The 12,191-nt window shown below is 37.2% G+C and overlaps 1 protein-coding gene across 8 annotated transcripts in view; it reads right to left on the bottom strand.

Annotated features, from left to right (window-relative positions):
• The window catches only part of LOC309609781 (uncharacterized protein), a 121,055-nt gene that overhangs the window by 20,105 nt on the left and 88,759 nt on the right, over positions 1 to 12,191 (bottom strand). For 6 of the 8 annotated variants that reach the window (XR_014233565.1, XR_014233566.1, XR_014233567.1 and 3 more), the window contains one exon: positions 1 to 12,191. This exon is cut by the window's left edge; it is cut by the window's right edge. The exons of the other annotated variants lie outside the window; for them this stretch is intronic. The gene's annotated coding sequence lies outside the window, so the exon portion shown is untranslated. 8 annotated transcript variants of the gene reach the window in all.

The following is a 12,191-nucleotide window of genomic DNA, read 5'->3' on the forward strand; positions in this document are numbered from 1 at the left end:
GCCTTATATCAAAATTAAAATAAACAGTTTTATAGAAAACAGTAAACTAAAATTAAGAAAAACATCAGACTTTATAACAAGATATTGAAGAATGCTTTACAAAGCACTATCTTCATAACAGCAAAAAAAGATTTTTTATGATTAACAAATCATAACAAAGAATTTTTATGATTTAAAATGGGTTTTCAGTTTTACAGATTATTTGTAGATGTATAACAAAACCATGGAATTTTGACAGCTGAAAGAAAAGAGAGAGCTTGTCTGACTCAATCCCTTGCTATTAATGAATGGAGACCCACAGAATGGTTTACTCCAAAGTTCTTTTTCTGCAACTCTTTTTTCAGTACTTGATGATACACTAAAATCAGGTACATCAGAGTCTTTATTTTCCTTAACTACACGTTTTTAAGTAAAGGCATTGTGCAAAGGTGAATATCTTGGCATCTCCATACTGCAGCACAGAGCAAGGCACTTGATACAAAGTCAATGAATATTTGTTGGATGAATGAATAAGTGAATGCATGCTCCTTCATGTATGTAGTCTGCCTATGTATCACACGTAGGATTGCTATCTCACTCACTAATAAGCTCACTAATGTATATCCATTCTCTGCATCGTCTATACTAGACTTCATCCTAGAACTCTTTACTTAGTGATGGATACCAGGTACCTGATTTGTTCCATGTTTCTGAATCTAGATTTCTTAAGACCAATGAGTTCATTTGGTGTCAAAGGTTTCCCCATCTCCTATTCCTAGAAGCTTAACACAATTATCTACCCCTAAGGATCTTACCTTTTTCAGACCAATTCTGAGGACTGGTTAATTATGGATTAATCCCAGCATTAGGATCTCAAAGGAAGCTAAATTGTTTTATACCTGATCCTTCATATTTTTGTGGCAAAGATTAAGAATTTGCTTTGAATGCATGAAATTGCCCTAAGATGAGACATGCTATCAGCACTAAAGTAAACAAAGTCTGTTTCCAGCTAATGTGAAACTGACCAAGATGGCAATCTGAGTTAACACTTTCTTTTTTTTTAACTATTTACTCAGTACCATTTATATTGACATATAACATCAGTTTCAATTGTACAACGTAATGATGCAATATGTGTATATATTACAAAATATCACCTTAATATTGTCTCTATACACAGTTACAAAAATTATTTCTTGTGGTGGGAACTTTTAAGATTAATTCTCTTAGCAACTTTCAAATATGCAATAGAGCATTATTAACTACTGTCACCATGTTGTACATTACATCCCCATGACTTATTATTTTATAATGGGAAGTTTGTACTTTTTGACACGTGTGCTCAGTAACAAATTTTTACATAAAATCCAATTAACCCAGAAGGTCACTTTAATACTGGTGCTTCCTTGGGAGATTCACAGAAATATTGGGGAAACCAGTTACCCTCTTGGCCAGTGTGGTTCTCTGAAAGACTTGCCTTTTTTTCAGGAACATTTGAAGTGTATCCACACACTTTATTTCCATATTGATAGGCACATATTCCAATATTGGTCCAGATAAATATTACTACTGGGTGGGTAGAGATTTTATTTCAAGATGAAGAAAAGAAACCTGGAAAATGGAGGTGATTTTCAACACCATTTTGTATCTTTATTTCACTTATATTTTTCTAATATGCTGACACGTGAATTAACACTTTCTTTGATTTGAATCCACCTAGAAGAGGCCAGGTTGAACCACTAAGTCATTCAGAAAAACTGTCTAAAAGACATAATCCACTAGCCAATGTTCTTTGTAAACAGATGACTGGAGATACTGGCTTAATACTAAAAGAATAATCAATACTTTCTTTTTCATTAGATTTTCTTGCAGAAGATCCCTGATGTGAGGGGTCAATAGGGTATTTATTCCTCAGAGCTCACAAATAAATAGGGTTGTGTTGGTTAAATATTATTGGGATTGTGATCTTTGGTGGGACCACTGCTTGAGATATATTCTCCTGCCAGTAAGAAGGGGAGGAGCAGCAGTTGATAACAGTGGGAGTCTTAAGTTATGGGACAGCAAGTTATTGCCATTCTCTTGCTTTCGTATTCCATAGAATTCACTATGCAAAGCTCTGACAATGCTGTTGAATAAATGCTATAAAGACAGAATTTTCAAAGAATTCTCTCTGCAGCAGAAAATACAATGGCAATTTTTTTTGATGTTTTCATTTTTGTTCTTATTTTCAATAGAAAATGGAAATTAACAATAGTATCATTCTTCTCACAATTTGGATTCCTTCCCTTTCAGTGAAACTAATTTCTGTGCCTGTTGATTATTCATATCGTAGCAGAATAATTACAGAAAAAAATGCTTACCGGTCATTATGCAATGCTCTAGATGAAAAAACTAAGCATGTTTCTTTTAATAACATAAACATATAAAATATAATAGGAAGGTATCCTTTACAAGAACAGTTTATGTTTTCTCTAAGGCACATGTTTTATTCTCCTGTGAGATTGTATTCATGTTTCAAAAGTCTTATTCTTCAGGATATTGAGTAACTTGATAAGTTGCTATTATTTAGAGCATATATTAAACAAACATATATTTGCAATGAGTTGACTGAAGAATTTAAATTCATTGGAGTGTCATGATGAAATAGATTTCTTTGTTCTAGTAGCTGCCCTCCACTATCGTATGTTGAATCTAAGCTTCCCATTGGGTAAAAGATCTCTTCATAATATCTTGGGTCAGATTCCAAAACTTTCCCGATACGTATTGATGTTAGAATTTTCTCATTTCAATATTTAAGCCAATATTTAAAACCATAACACCAAACTCTTTATAAAGTTTGTCTTCATCCAATGTTTCATGCTAACTAGACATGAGCTAGGCACTCTGCAGATGTTATTCCCTGACAGAACACTATAAATATTTTCATCATCCCCATTTTGCAGATGGGGAAATTGAGGTTCACAGAGGTTGTTACTTGTACAATATGCATAATAATGAGCAGCAAGTAACCTTAGCTGCCTAATTCCACGGCCTGAGAAATTTCCAGTAGAATACAATACTCAATAGTAAAGGTTTCATATCACCATTTTATGACAGACCATTTTTTAAAAAGAAAGGCATTTGTAATTGTCTGGATTGACATTCCTTAAACATGCATCTTGCTTATTTCCCATGAGGCTCCAGATGTTAAAAATCTATAAATTTATTTTCTCCCTTAAGAAAAAAGGTCCTATTTCATTTTTCTTCAAGAACCTTTGATGTGACCAATTTCTAACACCCAATCATTATATACATCAATAGATCAGCAATGTTGTCAATATTAAGTGTTTTATATGTGGACAGTATTAACTGTTAAAATCAAGAGTCCTTATTTACAAGTTACATAGCTAAACATAACAGAGACCCTTTGGCCTTTACTGCTTCTGTTCCATGTTATTCAAAGAGGTATAGCAGGGTTTTGTTTTGTGGTTTTTGTTTTTGTTTTTTTGACAGTCGTTCCAAAAGTACACATTTCCTATTTTGCCACATTGATTCTTTTCTTGGACCTATGTTCTCCATTCCCTTTGGTTTCTGTTTGACTTCCGAAGCATCAACAACTGTTAGACATTCACTTAGCTTGTCATTCATTCCACTGTTTTTATTTCCTTGGCCAACAGTTAACCTTCAAAACCATGTTATCTGGAATTGTTGATATGTATATTTTCAATTTTCCCCAAGTACTCCCTTAGCAGTTTTGTTGTAAAATGAAGACCAACACGTTCCTTTTCAAAGACCAACTTAGAAGAAGCTCTGCGTAACCTCCCTTTCAAAACTCTCATGATTTTTTCTTTCTCTTCTTTTGATAATACATTTACTTTTGTTTTACTGCTCAAGTCTAATGTATTTCTGAAAGCCCTTCTAAGCGTCCTTGGCATTAGATCATTTTCTTTGAACAACACTTGATATTAAATACTATATGACTTGGAATTCCCCAAAGAATTTAAAGAATCTTAGCAAATATGAAAAACGTTCATGTTTATCTTAACCAAAATAGACCAAGGTGTGTAATGAGACCCTTTCAACTAATGCCCATATGGTCATGCAAAGTTCAGCTTACCTTAGCAACTCAATTTTTTAGGGTAAACTAGTTTAATTGTTGCTATAACTAGGCAAGTGGGACCCTCAAATTCAACATCTAACTTATCTAAAATTCCAGTGCTACTACTTATTTGCCAAATAAATTATCCAGATCATTTAATTTAAATGGAACCTTTAAGGTTTTGACTGTTAATCTCTACTTCACTTTACTTTTTGACCCCCATCTGAATAATTGTCCTTTAAGCAAAGGCACACGGAAATAAACTGTAACAGACACTTTTTAATTCCATGGTTTTAAACGTGATTGGTGTGTATACAGTTTACCATGTGGAAGATATTGAAAAAGCAGATGGGGTAAAAGGGAAGTTGGCCAGGTTATTGACTTTTCTTAATAGACTTTATTTATTAGAGTAGTTTTAAGTTCACAGCAAGATTGAGTGGCAGATACAGAGGATTCCCATACACTCCCTGCCCCAATACATACATAGATTCCCCGCCGTTATCAACATCCCCCGCCAGAGTAGTACATTTGTTACAACTGATGGGCCTATACTGGCATATCATTATCACCTAACAATCATAGTTTAGATTAGGGTTCACTCTTGGTGCTGTACATTTTATGGGTTTGGATAAATTTATAAAGACATGCATTCACCATTACAGTATTGTACAGAGTAGTTTCACTGTCCTAAATATCCTCTGTGTTCCACCTATTCATCCCTCCCTCTGCCCTAACCCTTGGCAACCACTGATCTTTTTATTGTCTCCATAGTTTTGCCTTTTCCAGAATGTCATATAGTTGGAATCATATAGTATATGGCTTTTTCAGATTGGCTTCTTTCACTTAGTAATATGCATTTAAGTTTCCTCCATGTATTTTCATGGATTGAGAGCTTATTTCTATAATACATGGAGAAGAGTAAAGTTCATCACTATGTCAATCACCAGGAGTAAAAGTCCAAACAATTCTGCCCTTTGCATCTTGGTATCAGAGTCACCAAGGAAAACACAACACAGTCAATCACTGGATGGCGCCACACTTTACTTAGATAGAAAAGAGACAGAGCTAGATCAGCTTCAGTAGTGGGTATTGGTACCCCATGGCCAGAAGGTCTTTCCCCTTCTCTTGCTACAATGCAAGGAACCCCATCCATTCTTGCTTGGAGAACAGATAAAGCAGTGGGGTTGGCCAAGTGCCATATGACACACACTCTTTAAGCAAAGACAAAGAGTAGTCACTAAGCCTGAAACAAGGAAGTATATTTCCACACAAGGTGATAAGTCCAGCACAGGCTGTGTGGGCACTTTAACTCTTGGTAAGGAAGCATTCCAGGCCCAAAGCCCATCCTTGTGCAGACAAGTGGGGGCAGAAACACTGAGTGCATGAGACTGCCATCTCCAACAGATCGTTTGTGTTTTTATCAATGAATTTTAAGAATTCTTTGTATATTTTGAATCTGCATATGCACAGCAAGATTTTCAAAGGCCTTTCTATTGCATTGTTTCATATAATTTTCATGATGATTCTGTTATTCAGACAGCACAGTTATTCCTCTCTTCATTAGGCAAATGGTGAGACCAAACAAAGAGAGGTTACACTGAGAACATAAACAAGCAAATGTAATTCCTTTATCTGGGACACCAGCTTACTATGGAATCCAGCTTGCTTTCCTTGAGACCACTGAAGAACTTTAATTCTCTGAGTGCTATGTGGTTAGCAACTGCATTAGGAACTGTCTCCAAGTTCATTCAAATACTTTCAAATTTCCCTGTTTTCCTATCCTTCTTTAGGCACTTTACCTGACTTACAGTGGGAAAAATAAACCTCCAAAATTGGTGGGCTTGACTCATGTATAATGGAAAATGACTCCATTGGTTATGAGGTATGATGTGAGACATCTGCTAGAATGATTTGGCTACTACTGGCTGTATGACTCTTTTATTCTTTGTATTTTTAGTGATCATTTTATGTGACTTAATTATTTTCTCAACTATATTGTAAATGCCTCTAGGGAAGAAATGATAATTTATACTTTGTATTCTTAGCACTTATGCTTAAACATAGGTAGTCACTAAAATGAATTTTTGTTCATGATGCTTATGTCGAAAAGACTTTGATGTATGCATGCAATATGGATCCAACTGTTTCCAAATGAATAAAAATTGCTGAATGAATAGCTTCTTTCAGGTTACTAAATGTACCATGCAACCTAGGCATGGCTCAACATCTGCTATATTTGGGCTTTTTATATTGTATCATGTTTCATATAGGAAATGTTGCTATAATACTAACTTTATGATGTTTTTCTCCATTGCTGCATAGTATATTTTGATCTATATGAAGTTCATTCATCCAGAAAACACTTACTAATCTGCTTTTATATGCCAGACACTGGATATGAGCTCGGCACATAGGATATGCATAAAATTGGCTCAGACTTTAAGAAACTTTACATTTTGTAGTTAATTTAAAACATGCTGCGCATTCCTTATTTCTTCTATTTCCTCTTTTGCTTCTTACTTCCCATTTCTTCTCAACTTTTCTCATGTTTGTTTATATAGTTTAGCAGCAGCTGGTTAATACCAAGAAGGCTTCCATTTATTGTGTACTCAGATTACCTGTGCTAAGTGCTCTTCACACAATGCCTCATTGAATTTCATTTTAAGCCTTGGAGCAAACCTACTAGGTGGCTATTATTGTCACGTTCATTTTACAGCCTAGTAAATAAAGGTTTGGAACTGCTGGGTAATTTGCATAAGACCTATAGCTTATGTGGAGGAGCCAGGATTGAACCCAGGTCTTCTCTCTTCAAATTCCACTTGCTTACCCACTATGCCATGACTGCCATTTAAGGATGAAGTCACTCATTTATATAATGATAGACCTTTGGTGGCATGCACACTTTTATTTTTCTGATGTATGTGAATCAATAGAAGAACATGTAGAGACTAGGAAAGATGTAGAGAGGGGCTTAAAATAATATCCAGGAGGGCCAAAGGAAGTGACATTATTTAGGTGGAAAAAGAAAACTGATGGGATACGACAACTTTTTGTCTTTAGGGCTGTCATGTGGAAAAGGAATTTTACTTGTTGAACACTAGTCCAAGGATAAGGCTAAGAGAAAGTTACATGTTAAAAAGAAACAAGTTTGGGCTCGGTATGAGGAAAGACTTTGTGACAGAATTGTTATAGAAGGAATTAATCCAGAAAGAAGAGAATGCAATTTGTGCAGAAGTTCAAACATTATAGTGTTGTGGAGGGGCCTAAGCAGGACGGGGAAGTGGAAGAGATAGTGACTGTGGTCCTGCCTCTGACTCCAAAGGCAGAAGAGCTGAATCACTGGTGGTTCTAGCCTTAGAATATCCCCCAGGATTAGCCCCACCGAGCAGTAGATGTCACTGTTTCATAGAAAGAGAAGTAAAGAGGCACCTTTCTGATTGTAAATAGGATACTTTAAAAAGATGTATTCAGATCTCCCTCTATTTTTGATGGAGAGGAGATTCTAAAAACTATTTGGGATTAATGTTGTAGCTAAGAAACACGCAATGAGAAATACAAGATTGTACAGCATTTTGCTTAAGAACTTAGGCTTTATTTTTATTGGAAGGCTTAGCTCAACATTGTAGTGGAAGATTATGCTTGTTCCAAAGAGTCTCCATGCATACGATGAGATCTAATAAAGGACAAAAAGTCTTGTTCTGATGGTGCTGCTGGTATTAAGGGTGATATATATGTATACACACACATGCATTTTGAATCAGTGCTTTTTTTATCTTCCTTTCTGGCTCTCTATTCTTTCTGTGCTTATCCCAAGCTCTTTAAGGAAAAGGGCGTGACATGAGGCATATTGACTAGGATTTTGCATTTCTCAGTTTGTGAGACACTCAAACTGAGATCACCATGAATCAAGTTCCAGGCAGAAGCAGCTTTTCTTGGCAGAGTTATCTGTAAAACCCGAAGGTTGGGACTGAAGTGACTTCTCAGCCTCAGAGAAAATTACAGGGTCATTGACACTGTTTAGCAATAGGAGACAGCAAAGCCCTCTGGACCACGTTTCAAGTGTACCCTCTTCCCTCTGCTCTGTCTCTTCAGTTCCAAAGATCCCTACTGGAGCACACAGGACCTCATCCTCATCTGACCTGTTTCCCTGAGGAGCTTTTCTCTGGGTAGAGGTTTCTTTCACTTCAAAGAGACTTCAAAGACAGCGAGAAGGAAAAGAGTACAGGGGGTCCTTTAAACCTGCCCTCTTCATTGGCTGTGAACTACTCCAACAATGGCTTCCTAAGAACTTATAAATATATGTAACTCCTGGTTGCATTTTCTTAAGAAGCTTATATTCTCAGAGGAGGGATGCAACGTAGGCAAATGACATAATAAAGAGTGGAATGCACCCTACAAGTAGAACAAAGAGCAATATGTTTTAAAATAGGAAAGTGAGCTGGAATAATCACAGAAGGTTTTTTATGGAGCATATGAAATTTTAATTATGGTGCTGAAGGACGGGCAGAATTTTGATACATAGAAAATGCCGGGGAATGACATTCTAAAAAAAAAGAAATGGTCATAATGTCGGTACAAAGATGGAATAGAAAGAGATTTGGGGTTCCTGTTGAGATTGGTTGACATGTAGGGTTCAGAAAAAGGAAATGAAATCAAACCAAAATCATGATCATGATATTGCTTTGTATGTGAGGACAGACACTGAATGATTTTCAGGAGAGAAATAATAGTTCTTCTAATAGGGATGCTTTAGCAAGATTATTACAGTATTGATTTATGCTGTCACACCCTTTGCTATACAGTGGTGATCTTCTTCGTAACAGGAGGCCAGATAATCTGTTGAGAGTAAAGAAGGTGGGCATGCAACTGGGTTCTTTAAAAGAATGTCGATTTGGGGAAGTTACTATGGCAATTTCAATCTAGCAGGAGAGAAATAAAACTTGCAATGAGGACCAAGCAGACTGAGGTCAGAGAGCACAGATTATGTAGCATGAGTTAGTAGCTGCCAGCATAATACTGTAATTAGCAGTATTGGAATGGAAACATGGAAAGCAGATGGTGGCAGCGAGTGAAGGCCAGGAATGTGCATGGTGAGTAGGGTAGAGAATAAAGAAGGAATTCTAGGGTATAGAGAGGGCAGGATTGAGAATGGCTGAATCCTAGCTTCTGTTCAGGTGGAATGGTAAATAAAGCTTATATGGATATCTACCAGTCCAAGGACCTATGTGTACCAGGCAGTAGGTTAAACAATTTTTACACACTCTGTGAATTAGATGTCGATGTATTCATTTTACGGACACAGAAATGAAGAGTTGGTAAAGGACTGGTACGACTGGTATGGGACAGAATTAGGATTCTAACCCAGGTCTGCCTGATGGAGACAGAAGAAAGCAGTTGGCAGTTTCCTCGTGAGTGAAGATAGTGGAAGGAGTGGTCTCTTTTGGAGAAGTCTGGGTCAAGGCACGCCAGGGGGCTCTTAGGATGTAAAAGGAGGGTAATCCAATGCATGCTGAGGGGAGCTCAGCTATGGTTCTGATAAGTATCCATTTCCTATCTTAGATGCTATGATAATGGGATTCTCCAAAATTTACACAGCATGGTAAGATTGCCTCAGCCATGGTAAAAATAATAATACATCTTAGGATCCGAGTGGCTTTCAGGAGGACCACGAGCTGACATCCCAGTGTTATTGTTAGAATTGCTCACGATCCTGTGAAGGAAAAATGCCACTTTGACCAGCAGGAGTGACCTGCAGCCAGTCACTCTGCTCTAACCACAGGCCCATCAAGAGATAACCTCAAGTTGTGAGTAGGAGTCCTAGAACACCTGAGAGCGCATGCCTGAGAGTGGGAGAAAGCACCAAAGCAGGAAACAAGGAGACAGAGGCACGTGCAGACCAGGTCTGGGGGGGGACATCCTCCTGCTGGCCCTGCCTGCTTGGCTGGTCCCAGCCACTACAGAGGGATTTGCAAAGCAAGTCCCACGGGAGAAAGAGTGCTGAAGCTTGGTCCCCTTCTTGGCTCCCAAGGCTGCCCTGCTATAAGTGTGGTACTGCTTACAACAGACACTAGTGTTGAAGAGCATGCACTCTGCAGTCAGAACTGCTTTGGGTTCCCAGCCCTACCGCTTCCTAGCAGGTAATTGTGGACATCAGCTCTCTCATTTCTATAAAAGTGGGACTAAGATATCTCTCTCTCTCATCAGCTACTTGATATTAGCCCAACAACTAAGAGTACAGTAACTGGCACTTTGCCTGAATCAATAAATGGTAGTGGCTACTCGCTGCTAGTAAATGATGGAAAAAAGGAAAGAAACTGTCTAACAATAGAAGTTGGCTTTACAAATTCAGACTACTTTGTATAAAGTCACTAAATAGTATTCATGGTAGGAGGGTTGGAATAAAGTGAGAGACAGGGTGGGGATGAATGATGGATTGTTCTTTTGGCTTTTTTTGTGTATTTTATGTTGCTTTTGTAATAAAAAAAAAAAAAAGGAAAGAAAAGGGGTTGAAAGCAAAAGCATAGCTATAAGGAACATTTTTAGGTTTATGCTTCTCACTGTTCTCTAAGTCTCAAATTCAAAATGCTCCAAAGTTTACAATATAACATTTTTGGTTCATTTAGTGTTTTAACTTCATTATAATACCATATACCTAGTGATTTCAGAAGAGATACATTTGCTCATATATATATATTTAGGGCTCAATCTATATGACTCCAATTTTCTCCACTCAAAGACAACTGATTTTTATTTCTTCTGTTTCACTTCACTTCTTGTCCGTATATAAACATATACCACATATTGTAATCATGACGAATATAGAGATTTTGTATTCCTTTTTTTTCACTTAACATTCTTCGCGTTGCCCATACTTAAAACTTTTCATGGCTGCTTAGTAATATTCTATCAAGAACTATGATCTTGTGTTTGCTGCCTTTGTGAAGCAATGTATAATTGTATAATTTCTGTAAGTAAACTGAATGCTTGAGCTTTAAAAAAACAAAAAAGAACTATGGGGGCTTCCCTGGCGGCGCAGTGGTTGAGAATCTGCCTGCCAATCCAGGGGACACGGGTTCAAGCCCTGGTCTGGGAAGATCCCACATGCCGCGGAACAACTAGGCCTGTGAGCCACAACTACTGAGCCTGCGCGTCTGGAGCCTGTGCTCCACAACAAGAGAGGCCACGATAGTGAGAGGCCCACGCACCGTGATGAAGAGTGGCCCCCACTTGCCGCAACTGGAGAAAGCCCTCGCACAGAAACGAAGACCCAACACAGCCATAAATAAATAAATAAATAAACAAATAAAAAAGAACTATGATCTTATCTGTCCATTCCTCTGAAGTGTAACATTTCGAGTCCTCCCACATTTTTACAAGGATGAACCAATCCGTCTGCCACAAACGTTTTCACAACTGTAACCTTTTTCTTCTTGTGAACTGTTGCCTTAGGATAAAAATTTTCAGTGGTAGGGAAATATTTTCTGGTTCTTAAAATTTATTGTCAGATTGTTTTTCAAAATGACTCTACACATTTACAATGCCAATCTCCTGGCAGCTGCCACAGCTGCTTGATCTTCTGGCCCAAGCTCACAGGATCCCTATTATCATTTTAATTTTCATTTCTTTAATTACTAGCAGGTTTAAGCATTCTAATTTATATGTTTACTTTTTTATGTTTCCTCTTATAGCTCTGATATTTATAAATAAATGTAGATTTTTGAAATGTGACTGGAGAAAATAAAGTCCTTTTACTGTTGGCTTTTCTCTATTTGTGTTCAATTTAACCCAAAGTATTCATTCCACTTTTAAAGTGCCCCCCAAATGCCAAATGCCATAATTGGAGAACAAAAGTAGAAAACAAATATATGAATTGTTTTGTTTCTGTGTCATTCTACACTCAGGAAAGAAACCGAAGGTCTCAGTAGGTCCTTTCTCAACATTCTGAGACCTGATGGCACCAATTCAATAGTCTCCTGATGAAATTAGTTTTGGGGACATTCAAAACAGTCATACTCTGAACAACAGATTGGATTACTGACCAGGATCAACCCTTAATGGGCCAGTTAGTTTGGTTGTTATAGCAACAAAATTTGATTTGACATTCAGTTATTCAGTCAATGGCTCAGCAATTGAC

Source organism: Balaenoptera borealis (assembly GCF_965194805.1).
Source record: "Balaenoptera borealis genome assembly, chromosome: 13".
Lineage (NCBI taxonomy): Eukaryota > Metazoa > Chordata > Mammalia > Artiodactyla > Balaenopteridae > Balaenoptera > Balaenoptera borealis.